This window comes from Schistocerca piceifrons, chromosome 4, assembly GCF_021461385.2.
Source record: "Schistocerca piceifrons isolate TAMUIC-IGC-003096 chromosome 4, iqSchPice1.1, whole genome shotgun sequence".
Classification (NCBI taxonomy): Eukaryota; Metazoa; Arthropoda; class Insecta; order Orthoptera; family Acrididae; genus Schistocerca; species Schistocerca piceifrons.
In genome coordinates this window covers 188,723,549-188,743,268 of record NC_060141.1, presented here as the reverse complement: position 1 = coordinate 188,743,268, position 19,720 = coordinate 188,723,549, and the positions used below count along the sequence as shown (strand labels likewise).

Here is a 19,720-nt window from a genome sequence, read left to right as displayed (position 1 = left end):
GATATTTTCTTCTGAAACATTGTGGATCCAATCTTGTAGATTAATGTTTACCTTGTTCACTATTTCATTTTTTTTCTGAACAGCTTTTTCTACTACATCTGTGTATAACTTACAACCGCTACTAACTTCTCTGCAATGGTATCACCTTTATCTAACATACCTGCTTCAGCTTGAGAAATGTTATTTAGATTTTCATTTATCTTCTCTCTCTCCTTCTTAGCACAATCTGAGTCAGATTCTAATGCTGATACCCTTAAAGTAAGCTCTTCTACAGCTAGAGGTACACCTTCATAGTCTTTGTTTATTTGTTAACGACAGTGGTTACCTTTTTTACAGTCAAACACAACTGGTTTTGTGTGGCTTCAGTATTTGTGTTCACATCTGTTATTTTCTTTATCTGTTGCTCTACTAGACCAAGATGGTCATTAGAAGAATCTACCTTCTGTTTTAACTCCATAATGTTACTATTAACTTCAGAAAGTACTTCATGCTTTACTTGTTCTCTCATATCATCCAATTTTTCGTCAATTTCAGTGTGAAAATTTTTGGCTAAGTCATTCAATTTCTGTGAGACTGTGTCTTGCATATCCTTGAATACTTAATTTGGCTCTTGTTTCATTGTACACTCCTGGAAATTGAAATAACAACACCGTGAATTCATTGTCCCAGGAAGGGGAAACTTTATTGACACATTCCTGGGGTCAGATACATCACATGATCACACTGACAGAACCACAGGCACATAGACACAGGCAACAGAGCATGCATAATGTCGGCACTAGTACAGTGTATATCCACCTTTCGCAGCAATGCAGGCTGCTATTCTCCCATGGAGACGATCGTAGAGATGCTGGATGTAGTCCTGTGGAACGGCTTGCCATGCCATTTCCACCTGGCGCCTCAGTTGGACCAGCGTTCGTGCTGGATGTGCAGACCGCGTGAGACGACGCTTCATCCAGTCCCAAACATGCTCAATGGGGGACAGATCCGGAGATCTTGCTGGCCAGGGTAGTTGACTTACACCTTCTAGAGCACGTTGGGTGGCACGGGATACATGCGGACGTGCATTGTCCTGTTGGAACAGCAAGTTCCCTTGCCGGTCTAGGAATGGTAGAACGATGGGTTCGATGACGGTTTGGATGTACCGTGCACTATTCAGTGTCCCCTCGACGATCACCAGTGGTGTACGGCCAGTTTAGGAGATCGCTCCCCACACCATGATGCCGGGTGTTGGCCCTGTGTGCCTCGGTCGTATGCAGTCCTGATTGTGGCGCTCACCTGCACGGCGCCAAACATGCATACGACCATCATTGGCACCAAGGCAGAAGCGACTCTCATCGCTGAAGACGACACGTCTCCATTCGTCCCTCCATTCACGCCTGTCACGACACCACTGGAGGCGGGCTGCACGATGTTGGGGCGTGAGCGGAAGACGGCCTAACGGTGTGCGGGACCGTAGCCCAGCTTCATGGAGACGGTTGCAAATGGTCCTTGCCGATACCCCAGGAGCAACAGTGTCCCTAATTTGCTGGGAAGTGGCGGTGCGGTCCCCTACGGCACTGCGTAGGATCCTACGGTCTTGGCGTGCATCCGTGCGTCGCTGCGGTCCGGTCCCAGGTCGACGGGCACGTGCACCTTCCGCCGACCACTGGCGACAACATCGATGTACTGTGGAGACCTCACGCCCGACGTGTTGAGCAATTCGGCCGTACGTCCACCCGGCCTCCCGCATGCCCACTATACGCCCTCGCTCAAAGTCCGTCAACTGCACATACGGTTCACGTCCACGCTGTCGCAGCATGCTACCAGTGTTAAAGACTGCGATGGAGCTCCGTATGCCACAGCAAACTGGCTGACGCTGACGGCGGCGGTGCACAAATGCTGCGCAGCTAGCGCCATTCGACGGCCAACACCGCGGTTCCTGGTGTGTCTGCTGTGCCGTGCGTGTGATCATTGCTTGTACAGCCTTCTCGCAGTGTCCGGAGCAAGTATGGTGGGTCTGACACACCGGTGTCAATGTGTTCTTTTTTCCATTTCCAGGAGTGTATTTAAATCTTGTGTAGCAGTGTTTTGTTGATGTTTTACTATGTTCATGTCTTGTGTCAAATTATCAATTTTAATATTCATATCTTGTTTCATATCACTAAAATTTGAGTTGATACTATTTAATTTCATGTTTACCTTAGATAATAACTGCCACAGCAGTGCATCAGTTGTACTACTGTGGTTGCTGTCAGCCGAACATTCCTAGTTAATGTTTGTGTTGTGAACAAGTGGTGTTTGTAACATGTTGTCAAGATTCATACTTGTATCGCTTTCCAACATTTCATTCATTCAGTATATCACTATGGGAGATGTGTGACATTGTCTCATCAATTTTAAACATTGTGCCATCAGGGTGGTTCTACTGTGGACTGTCGTTATCATTTGTCACACCTGCAACACCCATCTCTGACCTACTTAAACTTTCTGCAGTAGGCATGCATGGCACGTGAAATTCAATTGTTTGATCTCACAACTCTGCGTCATCTTGGTGACTGCATTTTCTCTATTGCTTTCAACAATGGACATATATTTTTCTGCCATGTTGTATTAATATGCAACAATAAAAATTTCACAAAAAATGTTACAATTTTGTATGCTAATTATTACACTTGATAATTGTAATTTATGAAATGTCAAGGCCTGTTTCACATCTATTATGATATGCAAACTATTGTGTCACAATCCTTTGTGTTTTACTGACAACACGTATCACACTGAAAAATTCCTGTAAATTTTCTACCATAAAAATCAAGGACGGGAACAATGAGGAAAAGGTTTCTATCTACACCAAAAGAGGTGCTACAAAGCGTGACCATGCAAGCAACTTGTGTAACCATCTTACTCTGCTGCACCAAACAAAATAGCTTACTATGAAAAATTTTACTTAACCTGTGTCCAATTCTTATTTTTTTCCAAAATTTTCTCCTCAGTTTTTGCCTTTTTGCTACATTTGCTCCCTGTTGTAATTCACACAAACAGAAAATACAGACAATTAGTTTTTATGACTAATAACAATGTCATAGAATTTTCTTACTATAACAATAGTTAACAAACCCGGCTTACAACCTATGCCCTGAAGTTGCGGCATTTAGCTCACCAGTTGTATTATGATAAATAAAAAGTATTTATAAATGGAAAAAAATTAAAGTATGGTACAATTGGGGGGAGGGGAGGGGGGGTCCAACAGTGGTCTAAGCCACTTTTTTAAGAAATAGAGAAACAGAAGGTCAAAAATGGTTCAAATGGCTCTGAGCACTATGCGACTTAACTTCTGAGGTCATCAGTCACCTAGAACTTAGAACTAATTAAACCTAACTAACCTAACAACATATCTAAAAAGAAAGATGATGAAACTTACCAAACAAAAGCGCTGGCAGGTCGATAGACACACAAACAAACACAAACATACACACAAAATTCTAGCTTTCGCAACCAATGGTTGCCTCGTCAGGAAAGAGGGAAGGAGAAGGAAAGACAAAAGGATATGGGTTTTAAGGGAGAGGGTAAGGAGTCATTCCAATCCCGGGAGTGGAAAGACTTACCTTAGGGGGAAAAAAGGACAGGTATACACTCGCACACACACACATATCCATCCACACATACACAGACACAAGCAGACATTTGGCCTTTACCTGCTGGCAGGTCGATAGACACACAAACAAACACAAACATACACACAAAATTCAAGACTAAATGCGACAGATGCACTGCCTTGACTGAATAATTCATTTGAGCAGTTGCCAGAGAGCAGTTTGCCAGCACAAGAAAAAGGTGCTACTACGCATACATGGCTACGATGATGTAGAATTTTTGCGCTTGCTACTTGCAGTGCTCCTACATTTCTCAGTCCATTTCTGGTTGTAGTCACATGTGAGGTAACTGATCTTCAGTTGTTACCGTTAACGCTGAACGTCGACCGTGTGCAGTAGCAACAGCAACAACTTTTATGGGGACGAGGTGATGCAAAGTAAGATTATTTGTTAATTGTAAAACTGTACTGTGAATATTAATTATGTTTAAGAATATGGAAATTCCATTGTAATATGTTATTTTCAGACCACGAGGTAATGGAAGAGTTCTTTGTTTTCCATTCACGTCGCACCCAAGAACCCCTTTGTTAATGCCCCACACCTGAACCATTGTAGGACAGGGAAGTTACCTAGGAAGTAATAGAGGGAAACATTCCACGTGGGAAAAATATATCTAAAAACAAAGATGATGTGACTTACCAAACGAAAGTGCTGGCAGGTCGATAGACACGCAAACAAACACAAACATACACACAAAATTCAAGCTTTCGCAACAAACTGTTGCCTCATCAGGAAAGAGGGAAGGAGAGGGAAAGACGAAAGGATGTGGGTTTTAAGGGAGAGGGTAAGGAGTCATTCCAATTCTGGGAAAGCTTGAATTTTGTGTGTATGTTTGTGTTTGTTTGTGTGTCTATCGACCTGCCAGCGCTTTCATTTGGTAAGTCACATCATCTTTGTTTTTAGACATATATATATATGAAACCATACTTCTCTTGTACATGAGCTCCCAAATCATACTGTAACCATAGGTGGAGACTTTAATCATCCAACAATTAATTGGGAAAGAAACTGTTTTGTTAATGGTGGGGGTGATAAGACATCCTGTGAAACATTACTAAATACTTTCTCTGAAAACTACTTAGAACAGTTAGATAGGAACCCACTCATGACAGAAATATATTGGATCTAATGGCACAAAATTCGCCTGACCTCTTTGGGGATCTCCATGTCGAAACAGGTATCAGTGACAATGATGTGGTTCTGGCAACTCTGATTACCAAACAACAAAAGACAACTAATACAAGCAGAAAGGCATGTATGTTCAATAAGCTAGACATAATATCATATGTCAATGAGAAACTTGAAATTTTCAGCACAGGGCAGGAGCATGTAGAGGAATTATGGCTCAAGTTTAAAAGAATAGTTGATTAGACACTGGATGTATGTGTATGTACCCAGTATAACAGTCCATAATAGGAGGGAACCTTCATGGCATACAGTCACTGTAAAGGAACATCTAAAGAAATAGAGATTATTTCATAATTGGTTTGAATGAAAGTGTAGGGCTTTAGATAGAGAGATGCTGAATGAAACACATTTGGCTGTCAAGGGAGCAATGCATGATGCTGTCAATGACTACTGTAACACAATATTGTCAAAAGATCTTGCACAGAACCCAAAGAGATTCTGGTCAAATGTAAAGGCTGTTAGTGGCACCAAAGTCAGTGCCCAGTTCCTAGCATATGAGTCAGGAACAGAAATTAATGGTAGCAAAGCAAAAGCTGAACTCCATAACTCAGTTTTCAAATGCTCCTTTGCAAAGGAAAACACAGGGAAATGCCCCAATTTAATTCTCGTATACTGAAAAGATGGATGAAATAAGTATTTGTGTCAGTGGTGTTGAGAAATAGTTGAAATCGTAAAAATTGAACAAAGCTCTAGTGCCCAATGGAAGCCCTGTCAGGTTCTGCACTGAATTTGTGGATGAGTTAGCCCCTCTTTTAACTATAATTTAGGATAAGGGCCTTGAACCAAAAACAGTGCCCATTTCTTGGAGAAAGCACAGTTCACACCTATCTACAAGAATGATAGTAGAAATGATCCACAAAACTACAGTCCAGTATCCTTTACACTGATTTGTTGTAGAATCTTACAACCTATTCTGAGCTCAGGCATAATGAGGTATCTTGAACAGAATGACCTCCATAATGCATGGATTCCAAAAACATCAATCATGTGGAAAACAACTCCCACTTTTCTTACATGACATACTGAAAGCTGTGTTTCATTATTTCTGAAAAGCATTTGATTCAATACCACGTGTATATTTATTGTCAAAAGCATACTCATATGCCTCATATGACTGGATTGATGACTTTTTGGTAGGGAGCCTGCAGCATATTATCTTAAATGGAGAGTCATTGTCAGATGTAGAAGTAACTTTGGGTGGGCCCCATGGATGTGTGTTGGAACCCTTGCTGTTCCTATAGTATATTAATGACCTTGAAGACAACATTAATAGTAATATCAGGCCATCGTCTGCAGTTATCTGTGATGAAGTACTTACTGAAAGAAGCTGCATAAATATTCAGTCAGATCTTGATAAGATTTCAAAGTGGTGCAAAGATTGGCATCTTGCTCTGAATGTTCAGAAACTTAAAATTTTTGAATTCAGAATACACACACACACACACACACACACACACACACACACACACACACACACAAAAAAAAAAAAAAAAAAAAGACTACTATGATTATAATATGAATGAATCACTGTTGGAATTAGCCAACTCATAATAATACTTGGCTGTGACACTTTGTTGGGATATGAAATGGAATGATGACATAAGCTCAGTCCTGGATAAAGTAGGTGATAGACTTCAGTTTATTGGTGGATTACTGGCGAACTGTGATCAGTCTACCAAGTAGATTGCTTAAAAATCACTTGAGCATCCCATCCTAGAATATTACTCAACTGTATCGACCTGTACCAAACAAATGTAACAGAGTGTACTGAACATATACAGAGAAGGGCAGCACAAACTGTCACAGATTTGTTCAATCTGAGGGAACGTTTCATAGAGATACTGTGAGAACTAAACTGGCAGGCTCTTGATGACAAACGTAAAGCAATCTGAGAAAGTCTATTAACAAAGTTGGAAGAACCAACTTTAAATGATAACTCTAGGAATATATTACAATCTCCTTCATATCATTCACATAGGGAGATGAGGGTAAGATTAGAATAATTACTGCATGCGGGGAGGCATCGAAACAATTGTTCTTCCTGCACTCCATATTTGAGTGGAACAGGAAGAAGCCCTAATAACTGGTACAATGGGACATATCCTCTGCAGTGCACCTCAGAATGGCTTTCAGTGTATAGATGTAGATGAAAATTTCCAAACAGGATAAATGCATATATGTAAAGGATTGGCATACTCCTTATTTTCAGCTGTGTGAAATTTGGTCTACATGTTTCCAATATCTTTATGTTACAGATAACCCTGACTGATCTTTCCTGCATTATAAAGATTTTTCTGCAGGTAGCTGAGTTTCCTCAGAAGCTTAGCCCATACCAGAGTAATGAATGGAAATGTGGTTAATATGCCTGAATGACTGTTGACCTGCTTGCAATTTGGCTTAACACATGAAGAGCATGACAAGCCTTTGAAAGTTTTTTCAAAGTTATTTCATATGACAGTTCCATTTTAAACTGTTTTCTATGCATATCCCTGGAACTTTAATTACATTAACTGATTTTAGTAAGGCGTTGTCAAGATATGGTATTGTATCAAATTCTTGTACAAGTGGTAAAGGGTGGAAATTCATGAAGGCAGTTTTCCCCTTATTTTGTCTATATAGATACTTTTTGTGAAAGCTTGCAATTAGGGGCATTGAAGTATCTACTGCTGCTGTCACAGAATTTCTGTCAGCAGCTGTTATTAAAATGCTAGTGTCATCAGAAAATAAGATTTGTTTTACACTGTAAGAAATTTATTTAAATTATCAGTGTAAAGGAGAAACAACAGAGGTCCTAGGGCAGAACCATTTGGGACTCCATACTTCATTACGGATTTAGTGGATAGACATATTGTTGTTATATTGAAATTTTCTTTCATGTTATCATTCTTTAAAATCACTGGGTGGTGATCTTCTTCTAGGTAAGATCTTATCAACTGATTTGGGAGCCCCCTGATATGTTTTTTAGATAATTCAGAATAAGAAAGTCTTGGTCAAGTTTGTTAGTTGGTAACATGTTCCTTGGCTCATTTTGCTTGATAGGTTGTAATGACGTGGAACGAATCATTATACCTTCATATCATAAATTAATTTGTAGATACAGTTGCATGCTGAACCTCTTTACATTTTTTTAAAGAATGCAGATGTGAGTTAGTAATTCCTACCCTCCAGCACTACGTTACAGTAATAGAAATTCTTCTATGGAATAGAACTAGTTGTCAATGTGAAAGTTTCTCAGTTTGTTATCAGATTTTACTTTGCTGCATGTCAGACATTTGTATCACTTGGTAAATGATCAAAAATTTTTGTTGCAGCATTGTGACCCCTTTTTGTGCTAAAGACAACCTTAATGTTGAGTAATGAATGTAATTTTTCATTCTGGTATTGTAACTATGTACCTCATTGTTTCTCTTGAAATGTAGTGGTTAATTTACAACAAACTTCAAGAGGGAATAAACATACCATGAAGCACTAGTCAGAATGCACAACTCCTTAAACTGATGTCTACAAGGCCCATTTTTGCACAATGAAAACTTTCATTATTAAATATAAGTTACCCTAGAACATTATTTCATATGATATTATTTAATGAAAATATATAAAATATGCCTTTGACTGTCCAACTGGTTAGCCTGATAGTTTCTGATAAATAATGCACAACGATATCTCCAACGCTGAGATGACTAGATTCATTCATTCGGCAAATTAATGCAGGATGTGTTTTAGATGCACTGTATGTTAAGGCAAGAGTTGTGTGAAAATGAATAACTGACTTGTTGACTGGTCACTCAACAACTAAGTATAAAAAGGTACTTAAGAACTAATATGGAGAAAACAAGGACATGTAAAAAACTATATTCTAAGAATAAACAGCACAGACATAACACAGCACTCCTGGCAGCCAGCACAGAACTAATTTAACCGCTAAAAATAAAATATTTGAGGTGTGACACACAGGTGATGAGCTCGTGAACTGAACTGCACTGCACTACTAATTGTGATCACTACAATAGCCCCCACAGCAGGAACTGAGCACCATCTAGGAAGTACTATGGTAAGTGGACCCTCCGACCAGACCTCATGGTGTGCCGGTCCCCTGGAGCTGTGGTGCACTGGTCCCCTGGAGATGATATCCTTGTTGATAGTGGTGCCAGAGCTACTGTTTGCAGACCAAGTTCTGGGCAAAGCTGTGTTTGCCGAGTCTCATTGAGGGGTGGCTGGTTGAAGATGTAGGCTGGTTTCACCCTGCCAACTGTAAAAGTGTTTCATTTTCCATTCACAAGAATATCCAGGATGTGACCTCCCCTACTGATTATTCCATGTGGCCCGGTGTAAGGTGCCTGGAGGGCTAGTTCGATGGCATCAGTTTGTTACATAATGTGAGTGCACATCTTGATGTCTTGTATACAAAGGTGGCAACAGTTCTGTGCCTAGGTGGTTGCAGAGAACAGATTTTCCTGACATGATCACGAAGATGACTGACAAAGGTAGACGGCTCTATATCAGGCTGTGGAGTGATGTCTACAAATTTGCCAGGCTGTTGTAATGACTCTCTGTGCCCTAGTTCTGCAGAGGAACTATCAAGATCTGGCTTGTATGAGTTTTGTAAGCCAAGTAGGCCATCGAGAGAGCTTCTGTCACCCGGTATTGTGGCACATCAGGGCTGCTTTCAGAGTGCTCTATCATGCTGTTATTGGCCAGGTAGTAGTTGTGTTGTGGTAGCTCATCCCACAGAACACTGTTAGCTTTGATTGAATAGTAGCAGTTTTTCAGAAAGTAGGATGTCACAGACTTTCTAAAGCTTTGTAGTTCAGTAACAGATTTTATATGTCTTGGTAATCTGTTGTAAAGTTTTGTTGCTGCATGATATACACCTTTTTGGCATAATGTGGTGTCACAATGATTAACATGTATGTCACTGTCTGACCTGGTACTGTAATCATGGACACTTTTGTTTTGAGGAAAAGGTTTTCTTTTCTCAGTATGCTTTTTTTGACATGCATGACTACTTCCAGTATATAAATGCAGGGAAGGGGTAGGATCTTTAGATCTTTAAAGAAAGGTTTGCATGATTTTCTGCTGCTCACTCATTTCATTATTCTTATAATTGCCTTTTGTTTCCTGGAAACTGTTATGGCCTGATGCACATTCAGTATTGAATGTACACAAGCTAAGTATACAGCCCTAACTGTTTTTGCACTAGAACTGTCGCAGAGAATTCTTACCACATAGCTCATTTTTGCTAGTTTTGAATTTAGGGCTGTGATATGAATGTTCCATTTAAGATTTTCCCGGATATGAATCACAAGAAATTTAGTTTCATTGGCAGCACTAATGTTTTGGTTATCTATACATATGATTGAATTTTATGAAAGTTAAATTTTCAACATACTGCAGTGATTTTTTTTCATAAACTGTTTGGCCCTATGCTTTCTGCTATTTAAGAAATTATTATTAAATGCCTCTGATACCTGTGACTAATTATTCATAGCCCTTCCATTGAGTTCAGTAGTGCTGTTATGTTGTTCTGTGGCTGATTGTACTGTCTCTTACTTCACTACGTTCCATAGTGCCTTAAGTCTGTTGTAGAAGTACTGATTTCTGATATTGTGTGCATGTTCTTTGATTTTTTAATTACCTTTCTGAGTAACTTCAAGTACTTTTTGTCATGTGCAACTACTGCTTCTTGTTCTTGTTGAAAGATACATTTCCCTTTTCTTTTCACAAGATACTTTAATCTCTTTAGTGATTCATGGTTTTTTTATCTGGCTGATAAGTGTCCTTTTCTCTTTTCTGTCTAGCTTATGCAGACATCTATTTTCAAACAATGATATGAGTTTATCATGGAACAGATTAAATTTTATATCAGCATTTGCTTCATTATAAAAAAACATCACGTCATCTCTGGTAAACTATTCTTAAAAACACATTTGTTGTAGAGTCATCAACAGTTCTGATATTCACTGAGGAATATCCATACTATAAGGCACTACATGATTTATCCTAATTAAGTGTGCATTATGATCAGAGTGCCCATTTGTTACTGGGTAAATGGTTATTTTCTTTCTTTGAGCTTCATCAAAGAAAACATCATCAATTAGTGTCCTAGTATCTTTATTCACCTGTGTTTGACAGTTAATTACTGAGACCAAATTGTAGGATACAAATAAGGTTTCCATATCATTTTTCCTATCAGAATCCTACAGAAAATCTACATTGAAATCGCCACAGACTATTAACTGCTTGCTGCTATCTGACCAAAGAATCCAGATTTCTCACAAATAGTTCAAAATTTCCCAGTATGGTTCTATACAGTTCCAATTACGTCAAATGCTTTTGAGAGATCTAGGAAAATACCAGTAGCATGTTATTCGTCTCTAGTGCTTTGTAAAGAGCTTCTAAATGCTCACATGTTGCTGTTAATGTAGACTTAATTTGATGTATCTGTGCTGATTTGGTGAAATTAATGAATTTTTTGTGATGTAGCTTTGAAGCCTGTTGTGGTAAATTCATTCAAACATTTTGGAAAAAAAAGGGAGCTGGGATTTTGGACAGTAGTTATTTAAATTTTCAGTGTCCCCTTTATTGAAATGTCGGGTTACTTTAGCTGTATTTAAGCTATTGGGAAAGGTTCCACTTGATGACAATGCGTTTACTACATGCATTAGTGGATCTATCACATAATCAGGGAACTTTTTAAATACATAATCTGGCACACCATCCAGTCCACATCAATGTTTTTTTAGCAACCTTATTATTTACTTCAACTCTGTCTCTATGACTGCGTGAAAGAATGTAGAATTAGGATTAGCATTTAAATAATTTGGTAGGCACAAAGGTTTGTATTCATGTTGATTTTTAATTAACTGATTTGCTATGTTAGTTAAATACACTTGAAACTTATCAGCTACCTCTTTTGGGTTGGAGAGTGTTATTTGCAATCTGCAGAAATATATTCTTTGATGATGACTGTTTTGTACCAGTTCCTGCTCTAATAACTTTCCTGGCAGCTTGCATTTCATTTTTTGTTCTTGAAATGTAGTTATCATTATTTCATTGTTTGGCTTCTTTTATAAATTTGTTGAATATTTGGTTATATTTTTTCACATAATTTCTAAATTCTGGGGTAGTGTTATTGTGTTTGATGAAAGAGCGGAGAATTTTTTTCTTTCTACTGGAATTTATAAAACATTTTGCTATCCAACATTTGTTTATAAACATCTAAATCCTATTCTTTTTCATTGGAATTGCTGTATGAAAAGAATGCAGATACACATTGTGGAAACTGTCAAATATGCTATTTACTTGTGTTTTACTGAAGACATCCTCCCATATTTCCCTTGACAGCATAAAATTAAACGTTCTGATGTTGTCATCACGGAACTCTCTCTTTTCAATTACTTCAATTTTTGGTTCCCATTTACTGCTGGTGTTTTGTTCAATAGACAGGAGCTGTGCTTCATGATAATTATAACCTCTATTTATAACATGGGTGTTATAGTTTAAGTCACAGTCTTATAAAAATATGGTCAACAACAGTTTTGCTGTCGGGAGCAATTCTAGTTGGAGAGTTGGCTGTTTGTACAAAACATGAACTACTGACTACATTTAACAACTCATTTCTATCTTGAAAAAAGTCTACAGTGAACTCTTTGCAGATAACCACTTGTTTCTATCACATTTTATATTATTCAGCAATGTTTGAAATTTTTAATGAAAATTTTCCAGTCCCCAGATCTATAGGGTGTTACAATCAAGATATTATCATCTGTCAGATCAACTACAAATAGTTCAAAGTCTTTGTCTCTTGCCAAGGTTTGTTACTTTCTACTGCCATAAATTTCAAATTATCTTTTACAAAAATAGCTGGTCCACCACATTTACTATGGCTTCTACAACAAAAAGTGGCTAGTTCATATCCAGGAATCACAGTTGATATAAACTAGTCTTTATATAACCAGTATTCAGTTAAACACAAGCACTTACACACAAGCCAGCCCTAATATTGCTTTAGCCTTTAGTAAAAAATTTTCCTGCAACTCAGTAAATTTCTTGTTCATATTAGTTTCATTGCTACATGCATCAATATTGATACTTACAAGTTTTTCTGCATTAGTGACATTGGAGTATAGCTCTGATACTTGTTACTACAATGGTCTTCTACTTCTTTGAATTTAAACTCGAAGTCTGACTGCTTGTTACTTATTATATTTTTCAATACAGCACAACTACCTATTAGTATGTCTTTCTGAACAGTTCTGAAACTGTGTTCAGTACAAGCAGTTTCTGTAGTGAATATTGTTTTGAGAGTACCATCTTTGGTTTCTACAGACCCAATTTGAGCACCAACCTGTTTCTGATCTGTTTGTAAATCACTTCCAATCTTTGTGATCTCCTCATCATTTACTTTTCTTTTCTAAAATATTGTTCATTTCAGAAATTTGACCACCTAATTAGTATTAGCGGTTTCAGCTAATAAACTTGACAACAAGTCTACATCTCACTGTTTGAACATAGAACTTCAGTTTCATCAAAACAGTGAATGTCAAACAAGCACTCACATTAATACCTCCTACCATATCATTGCCATGAATCTGGTTCTGTGCTGCCCCACAGTTTACTCCAATTTCACTCTCACTGTTGGTGATGTTGTTGTTGAAACTCATCACATTATCTACTATCTGTTCCTGATTTTCTACTGACACACTGTCAGCTGTCTTGGTTAGAATTCTCACCATACCAATAAACAAACACAGTTCTAAACACTGTGGATGAAAATTTTTGTCCAACACCAAATTTATAGCACACATAAAAAAGAGTAAACAATCAAAATATGGATCTCAGTTGTCTGCGATGATGTACCTCCATGCCAAAAACGTCGTTTTCTTCTTTGTGTCTGCTTTTTGGTTATCATCTCTTTAATCTTTTATGCCAGTGTTTTCTCTTAAATTGTCCATTGAATAAGCATACATTATGCATTAATCAGTCAGAAACTCAAAATTCTGTTAGCAAAATCTCATTAGCAGTGCAACAGTAATCCCAGGATTCTCCACCACTATTGAAATATCACAGGACATAACAGTTAATTAGGAAGTACTCATCTTAATTTCTCAGTGATCTCTGATACTGCAGTGGCTGTAAAAGAATTTTTGAGTATCTCCCCTGCCAAAATTTGCTATAACTTGCTGAGTTCTTGACAGCAGGGTCAATGAGTTGGTAGTGCTAAGAAAAATTACAAGAAACAGAGGTTGCCAAAGTTTTGTCTTTCAGAGTTACATGTTTATTATGTAATGTAGTTACAAAATGGTCTGTCATAAACTGTCGGAAAAATGAGGCATTGATGGCTGATTCACCACTGCTTGTTTGTATTTATAAAAATCACTGCATATGCCATTGATTACTCGAAACAGAAAATTGAAGCATTACAACCAAAAAACTTGTTGGTGTACATTGACTGTCATCATTGAATTTCATATGCATCAACATCTACATGGGCACTCTGCAAATCACACGTAAGTGCCTGGCAAAGGGTTCATTGAACCACCTTTATAATAATTCTCTATTATTCCAGTTTCAAACAGTGGACAGATGAAAAGGAACACCTATATATTTCCATGTGAGCTCTGATTTCCATTATTTTATTATGATGATCTTTTTTCCCTTTGTAGGTCCACATCAACAAAATATTTTTGCATTCAGAGGAGAAAGTTAGTGATTGAAATTTCGTGAGAAGATTCCACCGCAATGAAAAATGCCTTTGTTTTGACATTGTCCTGTATCACTTCAGTGACACTCTCTCCCCTATTTCATGACAATATAAAAGGTGCTGCTCTTCTTTGAACTTTATCAGTGTATTCTGTTAATCCTACCTGGTAAGGATCTCGCACTGTGCAGTAGTACCCTAAAAGAAGAGAGACAAGCATGGTGTAGGCAATCTCTTTTGTAAACCTGTTAGATTTTCTAAGTTTCCTGCCAATAAAATATAGTCTTTGGTTTGCTTTCCCCATAACTTTTTCTATGTATTCATTCCAATTTAAGTTGTTTGTAATTCTAATTTGTAGGTATTTAGTTGAATTTATGGCCTTTGGGTTTGACTTATTTATTGTGAAACCGAAGTTTAACAAATTTCCATTAGCACTCATGTGGATGACCTCACACATTTTGTTAGTTAGATTAGGGTCAATTGCCAATTTTTGCACCATACAAATATCTTTTGTAAATCATTTTGCAGTTTGTTTTGATCTTCTGATGAATTTACTAGATGATAAATGACAGCATCATCTGCAAATGACATAAGATGGCTGTTCAAATTGTCTACTAAATTATTTATATAGATAAGGAACAGCAGAGAGCCTATAACACAGCCTTTGGGAATGCCATAAATCACTTCTGTTTTACTCAATAACTTTCTGTGAATTACTACAAACTGTAACCCCTCTGGCAGGAAACAATGAAAGCAGTCACATAACTGAGATGATATTCCATAAGCATGCAATTTCACTACAAGCTGCTTGTATGGTAGTGTCAAAAGCCTCCTGGAAATCTAGAAATACAGAGTCAATTTGGAATCTCTTGTCTGTAGCACTCAACACTTTATGTATATTAAGAGATGTGTATGTCACAAGAATGATGTTTTCTGAATCCATGTTGACTGTGTGTCAGTAGACCACTCCCTTCGATGTAATTTGTGATATTCAAACACAATATATGTTCCAAAATCCTGCTGCATATTCATGTTAATGATATGGGTCTGTAATTTAGTGGATTACTCCTTTCTCTCGTGAATATTGGTGTGACCTGTGCAACTTCCTGTCTTTCGGTACAGATCTTTCGTTGTGGAAATCGTTGTATATGATTGTTAAGTGCAGAGCTATTTTATCAGGAAACTCTGAAAGGTACATAACTGGTACAGAGTCTGTACAGGAAGACTTGCTTTTAAGTGATTTAAGTTGCTTCACTACTCTAATGATATCTGTTTGTAAATTACTCATGTTGTCAGCTATTCTTGATTCGAATTCTAGACTAATGTGCTTCATCTTCTTTGGTGAAGGAATTTTGAAAGGTTGTCTTTAGCAACTCTTCTTTGGCAGAACTGTCACTAATAGTATTTCCATTGCTATCATGCAGAGGAGGCATTGATTGTGTCTTGCTGCTAGTGTAATTTACATATGACCAGAATCTCTTTGGATTTTCTGCCAGGTTTAGAGACAAAGTTTCATTGTGGAAACTGTTATAAGCATCTCACACTGATGTATGAGCTAAATTTTGAGCTGCTGTAAAAGAACTGTACATACAGAGTTAATACATATTGATTCTAACAAGCTGGCCACAGTGGCCAAGCAGTTCTAGGCGCTTCAGTCTTGAACTGCGCGACTGCTACGGTCGCAGGTTCAAATCCTGCATCAGGCATGGATGTGTGTGATGTCCTTAGGTTAGTTAGGTTTAAGTAGTTCTAAGTTCTAGGGAACTGATGACCTTAGATTTTAAGTCCCATAGTGCTCAGAGACATTTGAACCAGATGTTAAGTCCCATAGTGCTCAGAGCCATTTGAACCATTTTGATTCTAACAATAAGGTATTTTTGTTTTATGGATAATAGCTTGAAATATATCTCATAGTGTACAAAATCATACGAAATTCTTTTAGTTAAACAGCTGAGATAATATTAACCTGTTTAAAAAGTAGAAAGTATTTTTGGTATTGATAACTATTGTTGAAGAAAAGTAATGCTAGAGGAGTGTGTTCCTCTAAAGTGTGTTGTTTTTGTATTGTTTTATATTTAGTTCGTCCCCACCCTAAACACCCAATTTTCCATGGCTGTCCCATTAGTTTCATTTTATGTTTTGAGTGAGATGTTATTCTGTCATTTTTATTTTTGTTCATATTTGTTGGTGTGTGTATGTAGTGATGTCATTGTTCTAGTTTTGTATACATTGGAAGTAGCTATTTCCACCATGTTGATGACGTCATGTGTCAAAGCAGACTGGTGGAATCAGATGCTTCTGTAATGCCCTGGATTTTGACAGGTGTCATCCCTTACACACCACAATTTGCTCCCATACTGCCTGACCACCTGTGGCCAGCGTATCTGCAGTGAAGAGAATTCCTTTGTGTAATGTGCTGAAGGTCTCACATAGACCCTCACAGACAAGAATTACTTCCCAAAAATAGAATGAAAATAGATTTCTCATGTCACACCCTCACACACCCCTAATTTTCCTACCATCCACAAGAATTAGCTGCAAAGAAATGGCCCACACTGATCATCACCTAGCATTGCCCTGGACTGGAGCAAGTAGACCTTATCCTTCAACAGGGACTTGATTATATATCATCATCCCAGGAAATAAGGACCATCCTACTCTTGATCCTTTTCACTCCTCCTAAAATGTTATTCTGTCAACTAGATCTGCCTGATTCACCCACCCAGTCCATCCTTCTCCAGTCCTGTCATATTCTGTCATATTCTTCTATACTAATCCATTGTCCCTACACCCTCCACACAAGAGTAGCCTTTCTCTTTCCTGACACCCCTCTGTCTCATCTGCACTGTGCACTCCACCTCCACATTTCACCCGCTATGGTACAGATGTGTCACATACCCAGCCAACCCACCTCCCATCCCTCCCTCCTGCATTTCTATCCTATACATCTGTTGCTCCCTTTGAACTGCTAAATGCCTGTGCCATATCCCTCCTCCTCCTTCCTGCCTGAGTCTGGCTTCATATGCCAAAGACTCTAGCCATGTGTGTGTGAGTTGCATTTGTGTTTGTGTGTGTGTGTGTGTGTGTGTGTGTGTGTGTGTGTGTGTGTGTGTGTTTTCAGTGTAGGCCTTGTTGGCCCAAAGCTCACTTTTCAACAGTCTTTTTGTTGTGCCTATCTACAACTTAGCATCTCTGCTATAGGGTGAGTAACAACTATCCTTTTCATAATATGAGTGGTATGTTGTTAGGTTTGTTAGTAACTCCAAGTACACATGGCACAAGCAAGCCATTAATGTTTATCTTGCCCTGGGCATATTGAAGCATGGATTCATGCACACAAAAAGGAAAGACTAAATTGTCAGGCATAGTATACTCTGCAGAACAGTTACAATTGTGCAGAAAACATCAGGTAATAACTTATGTGATTTTTTTTTACGGGAAGACTTTTAGACTGAAAGACAACAACTAACATTCTGAAGTGGGTACATATTAAGGTACCAACTGACACAATTTTGAAGCTATTCCTTTAACAAGCTGTGCATCACTTACTAACTGGAAAAAATACCATTTGAATAAACATCCATTGCACCCCTAGGGATGGGATTAGGGTGTGAAGGAGGTGAAATGTAAAAATAATCACAAATAAAATGTAGATAGGTTTTAGTCCTTTTCATGTGTAGGACTGAGGTAAATGAGTAACAGGGCAATAGCAGGACAATTTTGATACCAAAATTAATTGCTTGTCAACTAATTAATTGGATATAATTAATTTTCTACTATACAGGATGACTTTTTCCACCATGTACAAACTCTAGGGATTGATCAATGAGAGTATACAGAACAAAAAAGGTCTAATGAGCTTATGTCTGGAAGTGCATGGTTTTCATACTAGGGACACTTATTCAAGACTGCAGTCTAGTACACACTGTACCATGTAGCCACAGTTACAGCATATGTTGAAAATGGTTTCCTTGTGCATCAACACATGCATGCACACACTGTAGCATGTTCTGTCTCACACATTTAAATCAGCCAGGCAGCATCCAAAAAGTGTCAAAGGCAGCATGAACACACCACTCCAATGCCTCCACATCTAGAATGGGCCCTGCATACGTGATGCTTTTGAGATGGCCCCATAACCAGAAACCACATCGGTTGAGATCCAGTGAACAAGCAAACCATGCAACTGGATTCCGTCATCTGATTCACCAACCAGGAAAGATGTGACTGAGAAGCGTCTGGACATTAAGTGCAAAGTGGGCTGGAGCACCATCATGCATCAGTCACATAATCCTTCAGATCATCAATGGCACTTCTTCTAGCAGGGGAGGCAAAGTCGCACAAGAAACACTGATAGTTCCAGACTGTTAGGCAACGTGGAAGGAAGATAGGTCTCAAAATACAGTTGCCAATTATCCTGGCCCACACATTCCAGCTGCATCAATGCTGGCGATTTGCTATCACCATAACCCAGGGGTTCTGCATACTGTCTTGCAGGTGACTGTTTTGAAAGTTGACAGAAACCCTGGAAATGTGGTTGCCTGTAAGTGATGAGCCTAGAAGCAATTTTCATGGAGAATGTTCCATATGGTCATCTGGCTTACCCTATAGTGGCGGACATGCTGCTGGTTCTGACACTGTGGTTGCCTTCCACAGTGTTAATCACATTTTCCTCCAGGTCTGGTGTCTGAACATTTCGGGTATGTCCTTCATGATTTTCTGCTTCCTGAAATGACCCTTTGTTGGGCAAATGGCAAAACACTGTTGTGAACATTAAATGCTGTGGTTGTTGTCAATGGGGATAGTTCTCCTGTTACAACCATGCTGCCTGCTTTCATTGCCACTTGCCTTTCCATAAGGAAACACCATGTTGACAAGCTCTTAATTCAAATATGGAACCATTGGGTACAACACTGTTATCACATCCATTACAAGGTGAGTCAGAAAGAGAAGTTAATTGGGCACAACATTACTAATTACAATGGCAGCAGACAGCACTAGGGCATGACATGTGAGGAACAGTACTACCCTCTAGGAGGAAACCATATGTACTGTAACTTTGGCTGCCTGGTACAGCACATCTTAGTGTAGAGACATGTTAGTCTCTGTAACAAAGTACAACTGAATAAATGGTCTCTAGCATGGAAACCATGCATTTCTGGACTTAGATTCATTAGACCTTTTTTATTCCACATCC

The 19,720-nt window shown here is 38.4% G+C and overlaps 1 protein-coding gene across 2 annotated transcripts in view; it reads left to right on the top strand.

The window, feature by feature from the left end:
* Positions 1–19,720, top strand: part of LOC124795333 — a 340,686-nt gene that overhangs the window by 181,849 nt on the left and 139,117 nt on the right. The gene's annotated exons all lie outside the window — the stretch shown is intronic.